The sequence below is a fragment of the Pelmatolapia mariae genome, linkage group LG23 (assembly GCF_036321145.2).
Source record: "Pelmatolapia mariae isolate MD_Pm_ZW linkage group LG23, Pm_UMD_F_2, whole genome shotgun sequence".
Taxonomy (NCBI): Eukaryota; Metazoa; Chordata; class Actinopteri; order Cichliformes; family Cichlidae; genus Pelmatolapia; species Pelmatolapia mariae.
The window spans coordinates 39,063,010-39,089,107 of NC_086246.1; the positions used below are offsets into that span (position 1 = coordinate 39,063,010).

Consider the following 26,098-nt stretch of genomic DNA (forward strand, 5'->3'; position numbering starts at 1 on the left):
TGCCTGGATTAGATGCCTCTGTCATCACAGTCTTTGTGTCACGCTCTCCTCCTTCCCCAATTTTACCTCCTTCTTTTTTCATTATTGTTGTTCAAGCTGAACAGTTTTGCCCGACTTTGGCAGATTTGTTTGGAAGAAGAGTGAAAGATGTAACTATGATTCCCAAAATGTTTGTTACAGCAGCAGCTGTTTTTAAATTGAATATATGAGTCTTACATGCTGGTTATACACCCACCTGTGCATATAATATGTATATGTACGGCAGCAGAGCGTAAAGCTCATAAGATGATTTATCTGCACACGTCAAAATGCCAGCATCACACCCTACTTTTACTGAGGCAACAACTGTGAGAACAAAAAGACTGGATTAAAAAAATGAGACCACAAATAGCCCAAACATGTAACAAGATTACTGGAATATAAAAGCAACCTCTTGAGCCATTTGTAGCTGCTATTTAAGACCACTTGTCATTCCTGGTGTTGCAGTCAAATGACTAAGAAACCGCCCTGCGCTGATATTTTTATAGCCAGATATGTATATTTTGAACCATCGTCCTGTCATGTATCTTTTTTTCCCCCCGTTCAATTCCAGAACAGGGCTGAAAAGGTCAGATTTAAAGACAGGGCAGTCCAATAAAAGCATGACATGTTCAAGGAGAAACACCATAATGGGATTTTAAAATGTCTTAATAACATGCTGATATATGGGGCAGAGGCCCAGGCCCGATTCATTAAGTGCTAAACGTATCCATTTTCACCTTGAGGAACTGAGTAACCTTCCCTAGCTGAAATTATTCCATAAATTTACCCATCGTAAATAATAACTAGAACCAGCTAAGACTTTGTAGGAAAACAGAGAGGATGTTATCCTTGTGAAGGTTGTGGTTTCAGCTCCTCGTGTCTTGGGTGGCTCCTCTCTCTCTCTCCCTATCCATCTACAAGTGCTTTCTTTTCCTTGTATAACACGAGCAAAGTAGCACTACGGTATGCTAATGCCAAGCCACGGGGTGCACTGCTCCACAGCGTGTTCGGATAGATTACAGAATCAACCGCAATACTATCGCACACGTTCAAAGCAACCTCTGAGACAGAAACACCTCTGAAATGGGGAAAGAAACAGCCGCAAGACAAATTCGCAGATAACTTAACAACCCTCGGCTCCTTCACAACAACACAGGAAATCTTTGAATTTGCCTTTGACGTGTCAAACGGACAAAAGACGCTTCGATCCTGCCAGTTGATTTTTGTTCAAATGCATGATGGAGGAGGCCAAATCCACGGCTGTGGCTCTACAATGCTATGATCTCAGCCATCTCTACAGGGTGCCTGTGTGTGGGAGGCAGTTCTCTAAAGCTAGTTACTGTTCAGCCTCCAACATGCCAGCTTAATGGTCTATTTATTTGCCCGAGAGCAATGCATTATGGTCCAGAACAGTCACAGCTGATGGCTCTCAGTTTGTTAAATTTCCCTTGAACACATAAAGAAAATCGTGTAATTCCAGCAGAAATTAAGTGCAAATTGTACACCCGTACTATTAGCGTGCTCACACATGCACAGACAAGGTAACTTAAGTTAAATTTATTAAGTACTGGTGTTGCCAAGGAAACCATTAATTAACTCGGCTACTTTAGGGCATCTTTTCTCACTATGCCCTTTAACAACTGGAGCTCGTAGATTATTGACATGCTAATAAAGAATGAAACAGTAACTGATTCTTTTCTCTCTTTTATCTATTAATAAATATTTGGGAATGATCACGTGAGGCGAATGAAAATACCAGACAAAAAAAAAAAAAATAGGTGAGATTTTGGAAAACGACAAGAAGAAATGGAGAAAGTCGTAAGAGAAGTACAGCGCCGAAGGGAGAAAGAGAGTGAAGGAAAAAGATGCCTGCAGCTCTTAGATAAGATTGCCTCTCTGCTGAGTGCCATTTCTGCTGCTCTGACTCCACTTTCCTGCCTTTCACTTTCAAACACACTGTGAAAAACCCCCAAAAAGACAAAACAAAGAGGTAAAAAAAGGCACCTGCACTATACAAACACTGTATATTTACAGCACAAATTAACCACCTGCCTCCCTAGGCTACCCTCTGCTCAAATGTACTGTTTGCATATTTGTGGGACATCAATTATAATTGGCAAAACGATGAAAATGCAGTTTGAATGTGCATAAATACTGGGAGAAAAACTCGCTATATCTATATGTCTGATATTGTGGAGCACAAATAATTTGTCTCTTATATTCATTTTTTTTCTAAATTTGTTCATTATTATTTGCATCACAGGATCTACAAGGGGAACCAACCACATACTGCATTAATCAAGATTTTAATTTATTTAATGGGTTTTGTATCTCCCACAGAATCGTTGTTATACTAATTTCATCATTATATAAAAATACATTTCCAGTAAAATAAAAGTTTGATGCATGTGCCTTCTGTCCTAAACATGTTTTTTAAAACTGTGTGAAAGAAAAGATGGGGACTTTCTTCTTTCTTTACATTACTTATTCTGAATCTTAGAGGCCATTACCAGGAGATTGTGAAAGTAAACTGATCGTGTTTGACTGAAGCAATAAATAAGCTTCAATCAGTTGCTTCACGATCTTCAAACTAGCTAACATTCTTTGAATTCCACCTCGAGCGAAAAGAGTTTTTGGTTTTCCCAGTAAAAGCCCTGGTCTTTCTCCATTTCCCATTCCACACACTGTGTTGCTCTAAGGGCTTTGACAAATCTATATGCTTTCATTGAACCGCCTCATTTGCCCAGTTAAGCCCGCAGTCAGTTGAATTAAAGCTTTTAACACTAGTATGTTGCTGTTTTATGAGAAGGGTCAGATGGAAACCCCGGGGCTTGCAGAACATAATGTAGTGTGCACTATGCCTGGAATATACACACTCAGCCAGCTGGTTTGTCTCTGTTCATTAGTCTACAAGACTGATGGTCAGCTATCTCTTTACATATACTGTTACAAAGTGATACACATACCATATCACACTTTTTTAACCTGGTAAAATGGCACCTAACACAGGTGTGGTTTCTATTTAAGCAATCCCTATCCATCTCTGGGATCGAGCCATTCGAGTGTCTGATTTTATATTTCACCACAAAAGTCAAAGGATGTGTAGTCGAGATTTTGTCAGCCAGTTGTGTGGTGGATTTCAAGTCTACTGCTGGCACTATCTGTGACAGGAGGAAGTTCATAACTCGAGTTTAGCAGGATTGAGCAGTACAAAGTCCCATTCTTTAAATGGTGAAACCCCAGAGACGGCTAGTGGAGAGACAATAACGCTGCTTTGAAAGACCTGGTGCGATTCCAAGCCTCAAACAGTGCAAATTTTGAACTTTCATATTTATGAAAAGAAATACACAAAAACATGAACAGTAAACAGAAATAAAACTGCAGTAAATCTCGTCTTGTTTTTTAAAAAGCCAATTCCTCAGTAGAAGCAGTCCTTTAAAAACAGTTATCCAACAGCTCTTACTTACAGGGCTGCAATAAAATAACTCTAACAGCCATATAATATGTGTGATGTCTTCTGGCTTTCGTTCCAGTTTAATATAGAGTAATGTTTGTCCTGGGATCATTAATACGCATTAGTGGGCCATCAGAGCTCATACTGCTGCACTGCTCAGTAACAGGAGTATAAACAGCCCCCTTCCGACCGGGCCGTCTCAGCTGATATAATTAATATTTCCAATTATTGATCTGAGGGAGTGCTGAGTGGTGACTGTCCGGGGGCCCCGGCTCTAGCTAATAAATCTGTACTGTATACAGTAGGAAGGAGAGCGTAGAGAGGAAGAGAGCATGACAGCAGAGAGCCTTTGTGTAATGTTTTACACTTTAAAAGTGCTTCGTTGCAATCACAATAGTAATAAATTATGTGCATTTTTGTTTTGGTTAAGTTTTGTTTTTATGCTCTGGCATTTTTGGGGAGGCACTTTGTCATGTTTATCTTGAAAGGTGTTATACAAATTAGATTTTACTTATTAAAAAAGTGAAAGCCCTGCTTGCTGTCACCAACCATTAGCACAAGTTCTTGATATATTCCCATTACCATGGGCCTATAACACAATGTATGTGATTTCAAATACATTAGATGTTGGATGTTAGCAAGTATGGACCCAAATATAAAGTTCATGAGTGTAGCAAACAAAATGAATATTTCAATGAAAGCTACGAATCACTTATTAAGTCCAGGAACAAAACAATACAAAGACACCAGAGATAGCCACAGAAAGAACACAAGGGCAAAAAGCCAGACCACCAGCTGACAGAGACAACACTACCTACATACAAAAATGTGATCGGCTGCAGGCGAAAACAGCCAAACTCAGGGGAAACTCATTACCAAAATAAAACAGGAAATGAACTCAGTCACCAAGCATAGCCATTAAATAAAAACAGTTAAATAAACAGAAATTCATGCATGGGTTTATATTCATGTGCATTTAACTAATAACTACACTTTTGAATGAATGAGGCGTTGCTGCCTACACTATACTCATCCTGTACTGCTCGTGCGTGAATACTCACATGTGTTTGAATGCATGAGGGAGAATGTTTGTGCAAATGATTTATAATTTAGCCATATGTGGAAATGTGCTGGCAGCAGCAGTGTGGTGGTCCTGATAAGAAGCATCAGTCAGTGCTGAGAAGATGGCAGCCACTATAAGCTTTGGGATTCCTATCAGAAGCAAAAGGATTTAAAGCTCGAGGCACTGACATGGACTGACAGACACCTGCAGACCTCAGCTAGTCGGTATCAGATTTGTAAGCAAGAAAAGTTCTACTCCATAAATCTATATTCACTTTGAATAGAAATAAGACACAGGCTTTATTATGATTTTCTTGCAGGATTTCATGTGTAGAGGTGCACTCAAAGATAAACATGTATACTGCTGCTCAGAGTGCAATTTGTTTTTACTTTGTACTTATGCTGTATGATTAAGTGTTACTTTTTTACAAAGGCTGAACAACTTATATTGGAACAAAATTGTTAATATCCATCTGTTACACTGAATGCTTCTTCTTGTAATACACCAATTAGCAATGAAGCCACAGCTAACTCACGAACATGTGCAATCTGTAGTACCATAACCACTAGCACCACTACAACATCTCTGATTAAGACCATTAGACCTTCTGTTGTCTGATGCCATCCAAGTTCCTGTTTATTTCTTCCCCCAAAACACTAACTGCCTCCCAGAAACAGCCTAAAGTCCATCTACCGAATGCTTTCCAAAAGACTTTCCAACCCTCTCTATTATCATAGCTTTAGTAGCTGAAGTGGTTGGCCAGCTGTCTGCCTGCTACAGCCCTCATTACACAGACAACAGAACTCGGCTCTCATCAAGATTTCATGAAGGTGAATGTCACACATCAGAACTACCTCATTTGTGGCGCCCCATGACTCAGCAGACACGCATGGCGTGGATGTGTTGGTTCTGATCAAACTCTTTATTACTTCTGTAAAGAGTCTAATTAGCCCAAAATACCATATAAAAATCTCACCATCCACCTCTGAGTTTCCTTATTACTATTCAAACCCTCTGCACAGGCATGCTCGCTTTCACACCACGCTTGTCCATCTAGTTGATTATGTCTTCCTGCCTTGTGGAGTATAAGCTCTCTAACAGTATTTGTATGAGAGACTCTGAGTCCTACAAGACTTGTGCACTGGACTTGGGTATGTGGGTGATAGAAACAGTGTGCAATCATGAGGGGGAGTAGATAGGGGGATTGAGCTAATGCCTAAATCCTGTCCTACTGAGCCTGTAGCGGGGCGTCCAAGAGATAAAGAGAAACAGAAGGAGAGAAAAGTAAGAGACCCAGGGAGATGGAAAGACAGGGGGAGGAAAAGGATCTTAGAGAAGTGACAGAAAAGTAAAAACGAATGAAAAGATGAGTGAGAAGATGGAGAGATTGCGAGAGAAGAGTGGGGCGAGGGTGGGGTGTTTAAAAACAGAAAAGAGAAACATTTTTTTCATGTCCCACCCCGCCTTCTCCTACACGTCCTGACTTATGAGCCACACTTTGGTTATCAGGGGAAGGGCATCACTCCCAGACATCTTTGGCATGGCTGCTTTTCTAGCCCAGAGAGCTATTGACATGGTGTGTTACTGTAATGCGTGAAGCAGTGGGAGACTCATTGTAAATCTGTGTCAACAAATGCTGGAGCAGCAGCAAGCTCAATCTCTCCCTCTCTCGCTCGCTCGCTCTCTCTCTCTGCCTTGCTTTGCCTCTCTCTTGCATTTACCAACCTATCTAATGAATCTTATCTGCACAGCACACTGGAGGCTTAAGCTTTTGGTGGGCTCACATCTCTCCCACACACACAGACAGAATCCCTCTCTTTTTTATTCTGCTCGCTGTTTCATGTGGTTTACTCTCTTCAGTTCATTTTGAGGAACTGTCCTTAGAAAGATAAGATCGCGACGACAGACCCAACCCAGTGGCTTCAGAAGGGCGACATCATGCCAATCCCAGCATGCGCCACAGAAAGGGTCCGGAGTGAGCAGGAAGTAATGGAATGATGGAGGATATGTGCCGTGACAGAATTACAGATCTGGACTTGTGTGAGGCTTTAATGCTTAAAGGTGCCCTTATGCACCGATGCCATGTTTCCTATCTGGCCACCGCTTTGATATTTGCTTTGAAGATTACATCTTTCCTGACCATCAGTGAGTTACAGCTAAGGTAGTGATGTAGATAATCACATCCTGGATGCTCACATGCAAGCAAACTACTACACATGCACTTCAATTTAGATCATATGGTGTTACGTCCAGCAGAATTTTCATTAATAACAATAAAAAACTAAATAACTGTCTTGTTCATTCTTTCATTTAATTAGATGTTATTGATTATTATGTTATTGATTTATTGATATGGAGAGACAGTAAAAACTACTTGCAGCAGCCCCGGTCATGTGTTGGATTTGCTGCTGTTACTTCTCCCTCAGCCCTGTCCCTGTTTTCATAGCGTTTGGCATGTCTGTGCTATGTTTCAGGCAATGAAACAAACACTGAATATCTGCTCTTGAAGCCATGACTTTATTCTGAAAACATTTAGGTTTGTTAATGGAAGCCTAAATGTACCAAATATGTTAGGGCATCTGTGTTCTGCAAATCTCGCAAATGCTCCTATCCATCCAATAGCACGCACACACATGCACACACACATCCTGAGCTGCATGTTTCCTGCATGTTTCCTTTACCCTCTGTGTTGAGCCCAGAATGCTCCTGCTGCTGTCACAGCAACTCCAGGATTGTGACAGATTACGGCCTGCTGCCCTGACCAATAGGTGCCAAAAAGTGTTGTCTGCCCACTGACTCATAATTCTTGGCATACCTATGCCGAGTTGACGTTTCTTTAATGGTCCCAAGACCTCCAGTAGGAATCTTGTCCTGAGCACTATGATTGCCTATTAGAAATTCACCAGCACCTGCATTTTTTCCTCCACTCCCTATGCTACCCTTCACAGAAAAAGAGGGGAACAGCAGAAGGTGAAGCCAGAGGAGGATAGAGATAGATGGAAGGAGGGATTTAGACAGGGACAGCGCCAAGCATGTTGGCTTTGCTTTGGAGAAAGGTGTGAGAGGAGCCAGAAACAGTGAGACAGGCTAAAAAATAGAACCTGGAAATGAAACAGACCAATGAACGAACCCAATCTACAAATGAAGAGAGCTTAACAATACTTTCTTTAACTGATTTTGTTTTCAGAAGAATCTCAGTACATCCTCCTTTAACTCTGATTCTCCCTTCCTTTTACTGCATACATTCTTTCAGTATAAATGCCCTCCTGCCTGAATCCTGAGGGTTTCTCTGATGAACCATAGTAAGTCTCCTCTGGTCTTCTCTCAGTATGACACAATGGTTATTAACGATAGAATGATCAACCATTTGCAACTGAATAGGATTCTTATCAAGTTGGTAAAATCTCAACTGGGCACAGTTGCCTGGTACATGTGTATGTTTTTGTGTTAGTCCATCAAAGGCCGGATTGTGACAAGGAGCCAGAACTCACAGGATCGACATAGATCCAGCCTGCTCTGTCCATCTGCTCCAAGCTTCATTCCCAGCATATCAATACCCCGTGTCTCACACACACGCATGCACACACACAGCACTCTGTCACCTGCGACTTCTCCTGGTCCCATCACTCTCCCACCACTCCAGCCCTTGGCTGCAAAGCCTGCTTATGTTTCATCCTGACACTTAGAGAAAATCCTTGCTTGTCTATAAGCGCATTCAGCACCACACAAAGGGAACGGGCCTGTCTTCTATACTCTCTCGCCTCCTCCTCCTTTCCCTCCTCCCCTCAAGTCTGAGGCTACAACACGGTGAAATTGTTTGCTAAATAAACACAAAGACCCCTCTCACTGTGTCAGCTTCAACCTTGAACTGCACAGAACCCGGGGGCCAGACAAGCAGCACACTGGCCTGACCTCTCGCCATTTCTCCAAATCTGCAGCAAACACACTCTGACGAAGTGAGAACAAGAAGCACTGGAGCGGAAAACACATTGGAAGTGTCTTTGCCAACTCCCACTCCTCACTGCCTCCTAAGGCCTTGTGTGGCTTATTTCAATGGTAAGGTTTGAAGTGGGTGAGTAAATGGAGGTTGGGGCAGTGTTCAGTATGTGTGCCTGCGTCTAAATTCTGTCAAAATTTTGGACGCTGCGGGAATAAAAGAAATTTTGTCATGTTCTGTACACAGTTTAGAAAGAGGCATAGATTCAGGTTTAAAGACAAGGAGGTGCTGCAGGGCAAAGTTGCACTGCAGAGTGAGCTGTGGCTTGGAACCGAGGATGAGGGATTTGTGTTTTCCAACACATAGACGAATATGTTCTTTGAGGCTATGGGTAGTTATCACAACAGCTAAAGAACTAAATTACAAAAAAGTGATGAGGGCTCCAAGTGTTTTTTTGTCCAGACTGGCCCAGTGCATTACATTCATTCTTTGGGTATTGCTTTTGTTCTTTCGTTTCCTTAAACTGCACTGAAACCCAGTGAAAGACCTATGAAACAAAGCACACATGTCTGTGTATTGCACATTATTTCAGAATATCATTAACCCCAATCTCCAATGCAAACAACTGTGAAGGATTTGCCCCAGAATCACAAGAACTGTAAATTCTGCCAAAGATTCAAGCTAAACTGACACAGGTATTTAGGGTTTTCTTTCCAGCCATGAGTACACCTTCCAAACAGCTAGATGCTGCCTGAGGTGTGACACCTGGACAATTCCTCCTTTGGTGGAGGGTCACCAAAAGTCTCCCTTTCTTTTCTCCTTCCCCTGGTCTGCCCCCCTACTCTGTGCTGCCCTGTGTGGGGGAGTCTTCCCTGCAGGTTCGCTGCCGTGTCCCTGTCCCTAGTTCTCTGGGGTGGGGTGGGTGCAACTTAATCTTCCAGGGTTGGTGCGGGCGCTAGGGGTAGGGATTGCTGTGTGACTGGTTGTCCTGTGCCACTGGGGGTGTGCATCTAGGTTGTGCTGGCTGGTGTCCTTTTTGGGCTCTGATTCTAAAAATAACAATGCAGAGTGTCTAACTGTCCATTAAATGACCAGAGTAAATAAGAAAACAAAAATAAGAAAACAGAAAAGAAAAGCATATGTTAGCTTTGACAATATTTCATGGTAGAGACAGTTCTCTTTCACATCTACAGAGGTGTAAGGGAATTAAGCTTCAGTGAGAGATTCAGTTGTCCAGTTACGATGCCTTACCTTGAGCATCAAAATGCTACGCATCTTACCCCCTGCCATCCCCACCACTAACCTCATAACGTATCCTCCTCCATTTTTACAGCAGCATCTACAGACCATGACTTCACTTGCTTCTCATGCCTCCCTCTGCCCAGGGATTTTTGTATGCGTGCATGTATTCATGAGCAGGTATTAAAATTGAATATGTTTTTTTACAGTCAACAGTCACTGATATACAGCTCTTGCAGGCCAAGAGGAGGGAGAGGTGCAGAGAGAGAGGGCAAGGGAGAAAGGGAGACATTCAGTGCACTCTGCATGAACTCGAGAAAAAGAACAGAAGCCTCCTACGCTTTTCTTCCTTGTTGGTTTAACGTTCATCAATTACTATATCGCACTGGTGTTGTGTTTATCTGCACACATCTGTCTAAAAAAATTAGACGCTTAAATATTTACCACTGTTTAGTATCTAATGTTTAAATCATAATAAAATTATATTTTAGATTTGAGCCGCATTCTCTTTTCTTCTCTGTCCTTCCTGCTCTTGTAACGTGGATGATGTGTCGAGCCATTAGGTCAGCATTGTTTTTCTCAATTCTTTCTTTTTTCATGGCAGTCCTGTGAGCGCTGAGGCTAGTTCACATGCCGCTTTGCATTTGTTCTTGAGTGTTAATACCAAGGGACAATGTCACTCAGAGAGCGATCCAAAAGCACTTAAGGATGTAACCTACATACACTCAAGCATAGACAGAAAAATGAATGCAAAGATACTCACAAGTGAACCTAAAGCACAGACACACACACGTCAGGTATTCATATCTTGTGGGGACATCCAATTGACATAATGCTTTCCCTAGCCACTTACCCTAACCATAAACATAAAAAATGAATGCCTAACCCTTACCCTATACCTAACCGTAACCCAATCGTAACCCTGACAATAAAACCACATTTTGAGTCTCTATAATGTCTTCAAACTTGTGGGTATTTTGGTCCCCATAAGTAAAGTAAATGTCCAATTTTTGGTCCCCACAAAGATATGAAAATACGCTCACACACACACACACACACACACACACACACACACATCAAGACAAGGGTTGGAGGGTGGGCTCGTAACTCATGGCAGTGGTGGAGTTGAGTGGGGCGGGGGTCCACAGAGGGGACACTTTATTTGCTCTCATAGCAGCCACAGTCCTCAGCCAATATGGTTTACAGTGCTTATTCCAAAGTAACGAGGACAGAGAAAAAAAAGAAAGCAATAGGAGAGAGGAGAGTGAACAGAAAATGGAAAGGGCCAAAGAAGTGATTTTACCTCATAGTTCATCTTCATCTGGGCGCCCCGTCCCAACCCCCAGTTCATGAAATAAGTCCTGCTGAAAATCAATGGCAGTCCAAGCCGTGTAAAGGTCAGCCATTCAGCAGCACTGGCCTTGGTGGACCAGTCAAGCCCAGGCTTGTACTGTGAAGCTCAGCTAAGTAGAATTAATGGGGGGATCGATTATTCTGCGCACAACTTAAATTGAACTAAGCAGAGAATCATTTTAAGGCAGGAACTGTACCATGACGTAGAATGAGATGCATTTGCCACATAGCCGACCCCAGAACTCATTTAGCAAGCACAAAGTAAACGGGTGGAATAAAAAAAAGAGCTTTTTAAATAAAGGAGTCTCTTTCCACTTCTGTTCCCTTCTTTTTGAGTCTACCCTCTGTAAGGTAACCTCTTTATAATACCCTAGCACCACCTGGGACCCGACTCATAGATTTGATACATAGAAACACTTTTCCTCTTTTCACTTTCTTGTTCTTCTTCCCCCCTCCCTCCCTTTTCCCCTTTTCACTTTTTATTTTATTTTTTTTATTTCATGTCACCTCTGGCACCTCATTCTTCTTGTATTTTTCCCTTGTTTAAAACAAAATCAATATGGAACCGGAGGAGACAAATCAACGTATGGTGGCACCGCAGGGGGAGGCCGGGCAGGCTCCCACCTCTCTGGTCACATGTTCTTTGCTCACTTGCTTGTTCCATGGTACGGGGGGAGGGGAGGCATAAGTGAAAGAAGGAAGGGTGGATGAGTGGAAGTAAAGATGTAAGATTTGACTTATGGAAGGATAAAATGATAAGAGACCAAAGGGCTGGAGAGGGATGAAAGGAAACTGGTGAGGGATGAAACAATGTTCCAATGGGAGGGCATATGGAAGGAGAAATGAATGGAGAGAGAGAGAAATGGGAGAAAGAGAGGAGAGGAGTGGGCGGCAGTGGCGGTGGTGTCGGTGGGGGTGCATATCATGGAAAATTCTGCTCCAGTGACTGGAGTGCAGAATGGGAGCCCTCATCTATAATGTATATCATGGATCCGTGAGAGATTTTCATACATATAAAATGGAGCAGCACCAGGAAGTGTCTCGCTGCCACAGCACACACGAGCATCGCCCGTGGGGGCAATTTCAATGTTCTGTTCTGTTTGTACTTTCACACTGTTAATTCACATACACCCCTGTGTTCCTCAGTGTTGCTTCATATTGTGTGAGTCAAAAAGGATTAAAAGACTCTATGACTATATGTAAACACATTTTATTCAAGATTATTCAAACACCTCCTCTCCGGCATATTTAACCTCCATCTACACTTAAAGAGAACATGCTCGATCCTACCACGCTATAGCAGCGGTTTAGAAAAGTTACAAGCAGAAGTTTATGAACCATCATGACACGGTATGGCGCTTATACGTTGTTCATCAGCTACGTCTCTCCCTCTTGTCTTGCTTTTCTTTTTAAACAGCTTGGACAGTAAACATAGGCATCATGTGGGAAACTGGAAAAATGAAATAAATAAACATGACAAGTGGCCACTTAGCCACAGCCTCCCTCATTGAAACCTGATGAGGGCCGTGTCTAGGCTAACTTCAACAAACGCTAAGTGACATGCTTAAGTGGGTTCAGGTTGCGCATCCGGGGTAATTCAGTAAAAATACAAATGAGGCTGGCTGGGAAAGCAGATCACTATGCACTCATTCAAAACAGAAGGCTAGAGAGAGCAAAGGAAAGAGAAAAGACTTTCATTTCTTCGTCTGTCCTTCAGAAGGTTCGCTTGGCCTCACATCGACCCCCCCGCCCTGCCGAACACACACATACACTGCCCAGCCATAAACAGCATTATATAGACCTGGTGATTTCCCTCATTGGGAATCGATAACAAATAACCTCACTTTTCACTGGCCATTATGGTCCGTGTCGACCATACCAAGTGGTCTTTATCTGCACACCGATGTCACGCCTGACCTTGAGCTCTCTGCTCCTCTCTCCCTCCGCTCCCCAGGTAGATTTCAAGCAGAGGGTTCAGTCCTGGGTTTTGGAAAGGTTCAAATTGAGCCCTATGGGAGTGGGGAGCGGAGAGCAGCCATCTCCCATGACAGATCAATGGTAGGTCTTACCACAGGGCAGGGGGCCAGCACCTTGCACAACCTGCTAATAGAATCCCAATGTCATTGCTGACACTACATCGCCAGGGCTGCTGGAGGTTAGCCTGCAGGACAGTAGGACAGCCATGGTTTAAAATGCCTTCAAGGTCTCCATGTTTTACATTCTTCTGCTACCAGTGTGTGTGTCTGTGTCTTTGTGTGTGTCTACTGATAAATGCATGAGAACAATGAAAGAACAAAAGTCTGAATATAATGTGTTTACAAGCAGAGTGGTGCATCTTAGTTTAGAAGTACAGATCATTATGGAGTGTTGCTACACACCTTCCTTTAACTTCCTTAATCTTCCTCCAAACTATTTGGTTCCTTGCAGTCTTCGTGTCACTTTAAAATTGTACTCACGCTTTTGCCTTTCCTCCTTTTTTGCATTTTTTGAATTATCTTCTTCTCACTCGCAGTTCAAAGATAGATCCAACTTAAGGCCTTCTTTAACACCACAGACATCCATCCACATCGTACAGCAGCAAAACCAAAGATTCGTAGCAGAAACATTTTCATTTATGAATATGTATAAACACCTGTATGCCTACATATTCACACTCATGCCATGAGTTCAGAAGAAGACTTGGTTACCAGAGGAAGCATGTCTGAGAGGATCTTAAGAGCTTCAGATGAAGAAAGGAATTCAATCTTAAACCCACGCCCACTTTCACTCCATCAATGCTTATACGTCATCTTGAGGACACATTTTTCAGAAACCTACCACTGGCGCTGAAGCTTGATTTTTGTCGTGTGGCTATCCATTATGGATCCTGGCCAAGAGTGTGACTGGCATTACTGTCAGGATTAAATATGAAGATGTTTAAACAGTGTCAACAGTTGAGATTTAGTTCATTTTCTACACTAACTTTAATTACTCATTGGCCCATCAAGGCTCATCCTCTTCCTCTTGTCACTGTGAGTCATGACATTTATATAGCATGTCAGCCCCTGGGGGTCGACTGGCGATCCTCAGAAAACAGCTACTGTACGTTAATTAATTACCATCGACTCCAAGAATCATCTTTTTAAGTGGCTGCATCCATTACGCTTACCATCAATTTTTCAGTGACTTTACTGAGACCCATATGCCGCTACAGTATATTTTACAAGTTGTTAATGTTTACATGGTAAAGGACAAAGGCAGATGGACAGTTAAGATATCTAAACACATCAACGCAGCCACTGAAGTAGTGAATGGCTCAGCCTGGCCAGATACTGAGCTTTTGAGCCTCATACCCATAAAAAGGAAAACAAAATCCTGATTAAACTGCTGTTTGAACTCAGTAGCATCAGTCCCACACAGGCAGTTTAGAAAACACCATCAGTAACGCCGTCCCTGTTTCAGGTCACAAGATCTCCTCATTAATGTATGTTTACATCTTAAAGTAATTCTTAGTAAGCTATGAGAAAGACTTGAGTTTAATCTGCCGGGATTACTGACAAGAAGCGCTGGGAAGAACCAAAAATGCAGCAAACTTAGAAGACGTGTGCCACATAAGGTCAGCAGATGTTCCCTAACCTATTATAATAGAAAAACATTCACTTAACACAAATTTAGCTTTGTCTGTCAACTCGTTCAGCGAAAGTAAATTGTATTTTTTAATTGGATGCAGCCCTGTAAAATCACCTATCTACAGTTGCGTAGCAAGTGAATGAGCTCCACAGTGGAGTGATCTCATGCAGAATAATATCCATCTCAACAAGTGAATCTAGATAGGTATGGTTGGCTGGCTCATTTTAGTCTTCAATGATGTAAACAAATTCGAACATAAACTGAGGCGCGCACACACGCATGCATTCGCAAACCAGCACACTGACACTTATTTCCGGACCAAGCAAGCAGAGAGGAGTTGCGTGCGCTTCTCCCTGCATTAATTCTGTTAATGATCAGAGAGGGTCAGCCTGCCTGTGATCCCTGTCCTACCATTAAACAAATAAAAACAACACTGATTACCAGGATGTTCACTGGATGCATCAATCTTGGGTAATTAGAGAGTGGTGTTTTGACTCTCTTCCCTTTTCTTTTCCTCCTTTTTTCCCTTTCCCTTGCTTATACCAAAGTCAGGCAGAAGCGGCAGACTCCTTTTAATGAACTAATAAGGGTGCGTGCTTGGTTAGCCAAGAATGAGACAGGAAAGAGACAAATAAGTTGGAGGAGAGGCTGCTTTACCAGCTAAATAATGCCGCTACAAGTCCTAGCTTTTCCTGCCTTCCTACAGCAAGGTTCATCACTCTCGTTTTCAGAGTAGAAGAAAATAGCACTGTCCTATGTGTGGAGATAGCCAGAGTGTATGTGTGTGAGTGGGTTGCAGCCCGGGAAAGGACACAGCTGTCACATTAAGATCATCCAGGCCTCTAGCATTAATCTGTCTTGTAAAACCTTGAGACTGTGGTACTTTGAGCGAATGTGTGCATGTGTGTGTGTGTGCGTGTTTGAACATTTGCGTCGTTTCATGTGTAAGGAAGGAGCGAGATAGAGATGCTAATAGGGCATATGGTTCAGGATTCAAATCCAGATGCTCACGCAAACTAATGACATACGAATGTAATACGGGAAGAGAAAATGATTGAGCGAGAGAAGCAAAATGTGGGAGGATGAAAGACACACTGAAAACTGGGCTTTAAATAGGAATTGTAATTGAAAATAAAGGAAATAATGAATACCTAAGAGATTTTTGCCAGTAAAAATAATAAAAGTGTGTGACAGATGAACACACAGGATGCTACATCCCACATAAATTTGTGCTCGATGAGCTGAGTTGTCGCTTATATAGTGTTGTACTGTACTGCGCTATGCTGAGCTCTGTTATTCCTGCACTGTGATGTGCAAACTTTGCTGTTTGTGTGCAATGCTAACCTGACTATGTTGTTTCTGCGCTATGCTGTTCAATGCTGTGGCATGCTGTGATACGCTGGCTATGTTGTTTCTTTGCTGTGCTGTCCTGGGTGGTGACAGCCTCAGCCACTGACAGGTCCTTTAAATTCACCAGTGCCAATTAGAGTCACTCCAGACCTGGTGGTGGGTACATGCGGGAGAAGGGAGCAGTGAAAAAAGTGACTGGGACGATGGTTACAGGCCTGACGGGGCTGATGTAGAGATGGAAATGTGGTAATTTGGAGTAATTCGGCAACTCGCTGGCGCTTGCCTTGCCTGCCCGTCTGTCTGTCCACTGAAATAAATGGGGTCAGCAGCGTGTGATCGGCAACTTTCATTTATATGTAAATGACCCCATCGTTGCAGCAGCAGCTGCTGTGGAAGCTGCTGCTAAGTCTGTACACACAGTAAAATGCTGGACGAGAGTTAGAAAGCGTGCCAGCCTGGCTGACTCCTGTCTCTGCTTCTCTATTCCTCTATCTCTGTGTTTGCTCTAGATTTTCTCTCTCTTTATTTATCTCATTTTGTTTCCGGGGTTTTTCTGCATACAATAAAGTAACAATAATTAAGACATACCCTCAGAATGCTCCTTAACTGTATTTCTCTCCTGATAAACTTTTTACATTTATATGGTCATTACATATTTCAAAGCTCTAACTGTATGCATTTATATAATCAGGGCTTTTTAAACCCAAGAAGAAGGTTCAATCAAATATATAAGTCATAAACATTTTACTGTAAGCATGCTTTTGCTATTTGAATCCTTTACCTGTTTTTAAAATGGTATGCTTCATGTAAAATAAAAAAAGCAAACAAACAAGAAAATTAAAAAGAAAGCTTTTCTAATATCTTCTGCAAATTGTAGGGTCGCAAATACACACCCAATAAATGAACAGCGATTTTATTTGAACATCTCTGTGCTTCTAACGATATTTTAACTATTTGTAAATTCACTGCAAGTCACCCCAGCTTAAAGTGATATAAAACAAAAGGAAAAAATAATTTGAGGTTAATTTGAAAAAAATTAAAAAGCTGCAACAAGCAAATATTTGCAATTTTGTTTCCTGTCTGTTATCAAAGATGTATGTCTTTACTTGTTTTCCATTGAACTTTCATTGTTATAACTATAATTATTATTATATATATGTGTGTAATCATAGAGGAAATACGAGTGCAAGCAAGTCATCACCTACTAGCTACACCTTGCACACCATTCCTGAGATACTGCAATAGTAAGAAATAGTGTAGCAAAAAGCAACACTAAAAACAGTAGTGCAGATCAGATAGTGTATTGTAGGGCCTGGAGGTGTGTTCGCTTCATTACCTAGCTAGCCATTGTGCTGATGCAGAACCGGGGTCCTGTAAATTCCTGCCTGCTTGTGACACCATAGATAATTACACTTCCATAAATAATGGAGTGTGCCTTTCCCACTTCCTATAGAACTCTCCTAATGAGATTAATATACAGGGAGCAGCTGAAAACACTTGACAGGTAAATCTTTTTTTTTTCTTCATTGTGATTTAAGAAATCCGACCTAAAAAAAAAGTTCTGAACAGCTGCTGACTGTGTTGTCAACTCCAAAACCAATTTCCATGCAATTTTGTCTACTGCAAATTAGATTACATGAAAATACCACAAAGAGGCAACCCATGCTCATTTATAATTCAGATTAAAAGGTTAACAAGCAGCTTGATTTAAGTAAATATGGTCACCAATAAGGTTACAGTTTAAGCAGCTAAAACATAAGGTTATAGTAGGCCACCTACAACAGTTTCATCATCACGCTTGACTTAAAAGCTCATTCTCCTTATATAATATATTATGAAGTGGTGGGGTTTACCTATTCTTAAAGATAATTGGCCAAATGCTGACAGCGCAGCATCAAGCGTGGGGTTTCTTCAGTGCAGCTACAACGATGTTCAATGAGAGAAATGTTTTCAGCTTTCATCAGTGGGTATGCACAGGTTTGGGTGTCAGTCCCTCAGAATAAAAGCACAAAGGATATTTTCCCAGGCTCAGTCTTTTGCACTGATACTCAGAAATAATACAGAGAGAGGCAGTACACTTTGAATCAGCGTTTTTTCCACTGGCACTAACAGACTGGTGCTATTGCTTTTTCGTCTGCATGAAAAAAAAAATGGAGCTATGTTTCTTTTAAGTGTCTCATAAACAACAAACAACCCCCAACTCCCTTCATCAAATCTTAAAAAAAATGTTTATTCTACCTCTAACTGACAATCCTGAACATGTTAAAGAGAGCCTTTATGTACATCGCTGCACTGCATTTACTTTGCAATGCCTGTGTATCATGTTTATTGGCCATAACTAATTCATGAAAGAGATGCCTTTGATGATGCACTGATTTCATTATCAAAATCAGTATCTTTAAGTTATCTTTCATCTAGAGCATCGCTCTTATATATGCTTAATCTTAAAAGCTCAAATATGTGGGAACGTCTAATTTGGTTTTCTGGACCCAACTGTTTTGGATTAAAGTTGAGTAAATAATTTATGTGTTCAAATAGTTCCATCTGCTATACATATGGAGGATGGCAACAATTTATATGCGAATCTCACATACTGTATTTGTTGTGAAAATGAAATACCGTTTTAATAAACTTGTTTCTTCTGCTTGCTGTCCCTTTCAAGGTAGGGATCTTAACATGCCCTAAAGTTTGTTCAAAGTAGAGGATAATCCCACAGGACAAGTTTCAAAGAAACATTTTAAAACTTTGTGTTAGTGTGTCATCAATAATGGCCCTGCAGAAGTTTTAAGGCTTACTATTGAAAAAATGTATCATTTTTGTGGTTCAGACCCCAAAGTACCATTCTGTAGTTATTGAAAATATCTGAAAATGCCTCTAAATGTTTTACAGACAGACACAAAGATATTCATTGAAACATTAGTCATTTGAAAAAGAAAGTACGAAAGGTTTTTGTAACAGGATGCACTAAAAAAAATAATCATCTGGTCCTTGGGAGGTTTTAAAATCCAGAAAATATCAGTGGTCAAACATGGTGGTGGAGGCATGACGGTGTGGGTTTGTTTTGCAGCCAAAGAACCTGAACACGTTGCAGTTTTTGAGTCGACCATGAACTCCTCTGTATACCAAAGTATTCTAGAATCGAATGTACTGCAAGGCCATTTGTCCAACAGCTAAAGCTTGCCCCCCCCCCCCCCCCCCCCCCACACACACACATTTGTGTGAGTTCTTTTCGAGTACTCTGGCTTCCATCCACAGGCCAAAGACGTGCAATTAATGGGATTGGGTTAACTGGTAATTCTAAATTGCCCATAGGTGTGAATGTGAGTGTGAATGGTTGTCTGTCTCTCTGTGTTAGGCCTGCGTCAGGCGACCTGTCCAGGGTGTACTCTGCCTCTTGCCCTATGATGCTGGGATAGGCTCCAACCCCCCTGCTGTTCATCTGAGGTTGATGCTAATATGTAAAACCTTAAAATTAAAAATGAGTGCACTTGCTTTTCAACATGACCGTAAACACAAAACACTGCATTACCATTCTCATAGTTTCCTCATAGATATATTTGCTCTGCTCTCCAATCTCCTCCTAACTGCCAAGCCAATAAAATCACATCACACTGGAACAGTGGCTAATAAATTTGATTTGTTTGGGTACACATACACATCCATACAAGCTGTTAGCAGTGAAAATGTTCAATTCTGTGGGTATTTTAAAAATGCATACTGCCAAGGTCCATGGTGCAATTATCACCAGCTAAAACCAATAAATATGCACGTGCATTTGTGTTCTTAAATTGGACTATTGATGAAGCAACCGTGCTTGAAGGGCGTCCAAGAAGTCCAAAAGTAAAGAACTGCTTAATTACATCAATGTTTAAATCCAAGAAATGGTCTGTATAACATTACGTAGTCCACATTAAATTGGTCATTGGCCAAGTCCAACTCTTATCAAACAAACTGACATTTAATTATAGTGAAATATGTGAAACTAGAGAGTTGAAATAGGATGAAAGGCTAAAAAGAACCTACATCAACAAACACGGAGTCAAAGAACAATGTTTGCCATGATGCTTTCCTGACGGGAATCGTGTTAGCATGAACTATTCTATATTTTCACTTTTAAAAGGTGATGCTGATGTGGACACTTTTGTGTGTTAACGTGCACATTTCCATGTAAACTGAATATAGCACACTGTTGTGCACTCAACATACTCCACAATGACACCACGCTGTAGAACTATTAACAAATCACGTGTGCTTTAAAGAGGATGGGGACTGAGTGAGGCAGGTGATAAGAGAGTGCGGGGAAAAGGCTGCTTCCTTTAAACGCAAACCCACAGCTCCCCACTATCCCATCACAGGTTTGGGTTTTATTGAGGGAAAAAATAGTTCCACTGACTGCCTGAATACTCAACCACAATGTCTGGCTGTGGAGGAGAAATAAAGAGAGAGCTTAATTAAAATTTCAGAGGTACCAGCTGGGTGTCTGATCCCACCCATCCCCTTCCCCCCACCATCCACCAGTGTCCTTGTATCTGAATTGAGACACACTCACCTTGATTTCTTCATTTATTAACCTTGACAGAAGTAAATAAGCATTCCAACTCACAGTGCCACACAGCTCTAAAATTTGGGGAGCATAAAAACAAATGTGAAGCTTTACACTCGTCCACATTGGTATGCACGTGCGAGATCGGCAAACCATATTTTGACACACACAAATGCTTGCAAGTATGTCCACAGACACATACATTAGATACTATAATGTACCTGTTCGCACATGCACACACACACACATATACACACACAGACCCTCTGGGCCCAGACAAGGCCGCTCTTTAATGAACAGCTAATGGGCAAAGGAAGATACAACAAAGTCGTCTAGGAGGACTGTTTGTAGTTAAGTGATCAAATACACTCAGAAATTATATCCTTAGCATGAATAGCTATAACATTACACGTAGAAGAATATGAAATCAGGTTCATTTTTACCAAATTGAAGCATCATTCTCCCACCAGTGACAGGCTGATCAATTGGAAAGCTTATTTTTTATCATTTATCCACTATGAAATCTGCAGGTGAAGTAAGACTTTCTTTAGCATCACTTAGCATTTTGATTTAGAATGGTGCTCGACTGATATTTCACAGTTTTTCTGTCTATATGTGGAAAAAGAGTTTAATTTCATGATTGGGAGTTCATGCATTTTCTCTTTTTCAAAGCAATTATTCAGAAAGGAGTATAATATGCATCTATATGTTCATGCATCTGTGTGGATATATGTCTATGGTGTTCCCCTGAGAGTTGCTAAATTGAGGGCCGCATCTCCATTTGGCCTGCCGGATGGCGACCTTGCAGCCCTGTCTCTGTTTGCTTTGTGACTGCGTAATGAAGACTTCAGGGCCAGACAAACAAATTGTAATAAAGTGCCGTGCTGTGACTGAAAAGTAGGTGTTCTGACACACATACCCAATTACAGGTAAACACATAATAAATACACTCAGTGTGCACACGCACACACAGATGCATATTGTATATTCATTGAATATTAGAATTTGCATTGATTATCATCACATTTGAAATGACTGCATCCTTAAAAAAGTTTAAAATAAAAATACAAATTAATATATTTAAAAAAGAAACAACTTCCCTATTGGCTATTTTTGTAATCTGCAGATTCCCCAAAGTAGCTACCCTTTGCTTTGTTGACAACGCTGCAAACCCTTCTCTCCATGAGCTTCATGATGTTGTCACCTGAAATGGGTTTCACTTCACAAGCGTGTCTTATCAGGTTCATTTGTGGAATTTCTTCCCTTCTTAATGGGGTTGGGACCATCAATTGTGTTGTGCAGAAGTCAGGTTGATACACAGCTGAAACCCCTATTTGACAACTGTTAGAATTCAAATTATGGCAAGAACCAATCAGCTAAGTAAAGAGAAACAGCAATCCATCATTACTTTAAGAACTGAAGGTCAGTCTGGAAAATTGCTAAAACTTTGATGGTCTCCCCAAGAGCAGTCGCAAAAACCATCAAGCGCTACGACGAAACTGGCTCACGTGAAGACCGCCCCAGGAAAGGAAGACCAAGAGTCACCTCTGCTGCTGAGGATAAATTCCTCCGAGTCACCAGCCTCAGAAATCGCAAGTTAACAGCACCTTAGATTAGAGCCCAGATAAATGCCACACAGAGATCCAGTAGCAGACACACCTCTACATCAACTCCTCAGAGAAGACTGTGTGAATCAGGCCTTTATGGTCAAATAGCTGCTATTAAACCACAACTAAGGAAAAGCAACAAGCAGAGGAGATTTGTTTGGGCCAAGAAACACAAGGAGTGGACATTAGACCAGTGGAAATCTGTGCTTTGGTCTGATGAGTCAAAATGTGTGATCTTTGGTTCCACCCTGTGACAAAGTGGTAAGCTTGAACTTATTTACCACTTGTCCCTTAAACATATTGCTAATTTATCCCATGTTATTTTACAGTTGGCCATGATGCTTTAGTTTAGACATTGCTGGTGTAACTTTGCTCTACATACTATCCCGGGTTTGTTCGTTGTAGTATTATGTTACAGTTTACATCCATGCATATGCTTTTAAAGCAAATACTACTTAACCATCAGGTGATTTGAATGTTCTTCTGTTGACAGGTGCATCTCTGGTCAATTGTGTTTGCTAATGTTGCTTTGGATATATTTACCTCTGTTTGTTCCTTTGTTCTTGTCCTATATCCAAAACAGGTGTGCAGGAGGGGCCGTCACGTAATTGATTGCATTGATTGCATCTCTGGGTTCAACTAAAGGAAGGGTTTTTCATTTTGTATAGTATTGTTTATTTTCTTTAAAGTAACCTTTTGAGTTGTACTGTATGGGGTGTTTTACTTTTCAAACCATTTAGGTGTGTAAATGAGTTTGTCAATTGGATGAATAATCTTATTCCTGTTTCTTTGTTTAGATTGTATTGTTTGGTCGAACCTATTGTTAATGGTAGAGACTAATGAGGTTCAGGTGTGTGTAAAAATTCTGTATAAAACAAGTGAGATTTTGACAACCATGGTTGTTTTAAGATGGTAGAATAGAGATGCCAGGAAATAAAGTACACTTAAAAGAAATTTGACCAGTATGCTGATGCTGTCTACTTATCACTTTCCTCACCACTTGCTGTACACTACCTCACACACCCGCGGTGTCTTTGTGCGATGCAGAAAAGGTGAAATGATGGTCTCTACATGCATCAGTCCTACCGTGAAGCACGGAGGAGGAGGTGAGATGGTGTGGGGGTGCTTTGCTGGTGACACTGTTGGGGATTTATTCAAAACTGAAGGCACACTGAACCAGCATCCTGCAGGGACATGCATCTGGTTTGGACTATCATTTATTTCATTGGACCATCATTTATTTTTCAAAGCAGGACAATGACCCTAAACACACCTCCAGGCCGTGTAAGGGCTAACTGACTAAGAAGGAGAGTGATGGAGTGCTGCGCTAGATGGCCTGCCCTCCAGTTACCTGACCTAAACCCAATCAAGATGGTCTGGGATGAGATGGACCGCAGAGTCAAGGCAAAAGGGCCAACAAGTGCTCAGCATCTCTGGGAACTCCTTCAGGACTGTTGGAAAACCATGTCAGGTGACTACCTCATGAAGCTTACTGAGAGAATGCCAAGAGTGCACAAAGCAGTAATCAAAGCAAAGGGTGGCTATTTTGAAGAATCTAAAAAATAAAACATGTTTTGAGTTATTTCAAATTTTTTTTGTTTACCACATAATTCCATATGTGTTCATTCATAGTTTTGATGCCTTCAGTGAGAATCTACAATGTGAATAGTCATTAAATTAAAGAAAACCCATTAAATGAGAAGGTGTGTCCAGACTGGTAGTGTAGGGTGGAATTATCCACACTGGAACACTCCAAAATGAATTTCCTAAAGGTATAAATCAGTATGTTGATCCAAACAGCATGTCCAAGTTTAAGTAAAAAACAAGTACTTAAAAACTGTCCCAGATGTGATTCCAGTCTTCTGATGAAAGTCAGGTCTGTTAGTGGCAGTATCACAATCATAAATAACACCTGCGTCCTGATGTGCACTTCCACACTCTTTCAAAGCAGAAGCGCTCCGATATGCCTACATGGATTTTTTCAGATGGGAGCGGTTCTGCAAATGCCTTCTGTGCCAGAGCTGCTGTTTTCTCATAAACAAACTTCTCTAATGGAAAACCTCACATAAAATAAAAACGAGATGCACTGTAGTGGAAGAAAGGGCGACAAAAAAGTGGAAGATTATATATTTGTAAGAGTTTAACCTGAATGTTTGTTTTTCTGCAAAATGTGCATGTGTGTACTCAATGTGATAGTCACCTCAGAATTGTCTGACCTTTAACGGTGTTCCAAAGTTAGGTGAAGTTGTCTTTCTTCTTCACCTAAAGTGGAGTGACATTTAATAGTCCCCACAGGTCAAAGAGGGTAACAAACACCAAATAAAGGCTGTCAGATGCCTAAAAAAGGACAACCCTCACTCTGTAGTTGAGTGAATGAGTTTGTCTGCGTGTGTGTGTGAGCGTGTATTCATATCTTTGTGGGGACCAAAAATTGGAAGTTTACTATATGTGGGGACCAGGATTTTGGTCCCCACAAGTTTGAAGGCATTTTTGAGACTCAAAATGTGGTTTTAGTGACAGGGTTACAATTGGGTTATGGTTCGGTATTAGGAGATTGTGGCTTAGTTATACTTGTTTGAAGCTTAGGTGCACGGTCCAAGCGGCCGACTGGACCCTTATTCTCCCTTCAGTCTCTCAGTGTGACTTATGTACTCCTTTGTTTGCGTCCTGCGTCTAGGGAAAGGGTTAGGGTTAGACATTCATTTTTGATGGTTAGGGTTAGGGTAAGCGGCTAGTTCTATGTCAATTAGATGTCCCCAGAAGATGTGAATATCCGATATGTGTGTGTATGTGTGCACGTATGTGTGTGTGCAACACCCATTTCAATAATACTTTTACTCCACACTTTGCTGAACTCTTCTTCAGTCTGTCTTGTTACCTCTTTTCTAACCTTTTCTCTTGTGGACAAACACTTCTTTACTGCAACACATCTTCTCCGGACTCGGAGGCAATTAAATGTTAGTGCTGGAGGGGTGGGAGGGAGGAATGATGGCCCATGGTGTGTCACACACGCCAGCAGATAGACCCTGTTGCCACTGGCCACTGTAACAGATCCATGTCTCTGGAGTTTTAAATGATTCAAACATCTGCCCTTCGCTGTTCTTGCGGTGGACAAAGAATGTTCCTTTTCTTCCCTCCAATTCTCACTCTTCCTCCTCTTCCTCTCTCTGTCCTCCTTTGTTACCCCCGAGCTTCTCAGACAAATCCATCAGTTAAGACTGCCGTATTTGTAACTTTAGGGAATCCAGTGTCTGCCTGGTTTAGTAAACTACTGCTATTCTATTTCCTCTGCCAGAATGAGCACTTAGACAAGGTATTTCTGATCCTGTCTGTCAGCAAGCAAAAGCTACCAAGCGGAATTGCATGAAAGCTGTTAGAAAGATAAACAATGGGCCAAGAAAGACCCTTTCATTTTTTTTAGTGTGAATCTGGACGAGTTCCTGCACCATTCTAGTTTTCATTTTTCATTAAAGGTTTAGTTGTTTTTGCCAAAAGTCTTTAAGCTTTAGGGCAGCATTATTAAAGCAATTTGCTGATCGAGGCCTCCATCCAGAACAGTAAAAATAAGTTGCTACAGGTAGAATTTTTAATAGCCCAAAGAATAAATGAACCCTTACCAACTGTTTTCAGTACACGTTAGAGCTAATAAGCATTTGTACATTTACATATGCATTTATACAGTCTTTGGTGCGGGCAAAAGCTTATTAAAATCATAATTCAATATAAACTGGATGCAAAGTGGCTATTAACTCTAAAATACAGGTGGCCATAAAAAATAAAAAATAACATAAAATAAAAATCAATTTCTTGATTCCTGGAACAGAAAGACATGCATTTGGATATAAATGCCAGACTTTACTCAGTTCTTGGCAAGTGGACTAAATGTGAGACAGAACTCTGGTGCAGTCAGCTGACAGAGCTC

At 41.2% G+C, this 26,098-nt stretch overlaps 1 protein-coding gene across 16 annotated transcripts in view; it reads right to left on the bottom strand.

The window, feature by feature from the left end:
- celf5a (cugbp, Elav-like family member 5a) overlaps positions 1-26,098 on the bottom strand; it is a 174,313-nt gene that overhangs the window by 77,701 nt on the left and 70,514 nt on the right. The gene's annotated exons all lie outside the window — the stretch shown is intronic.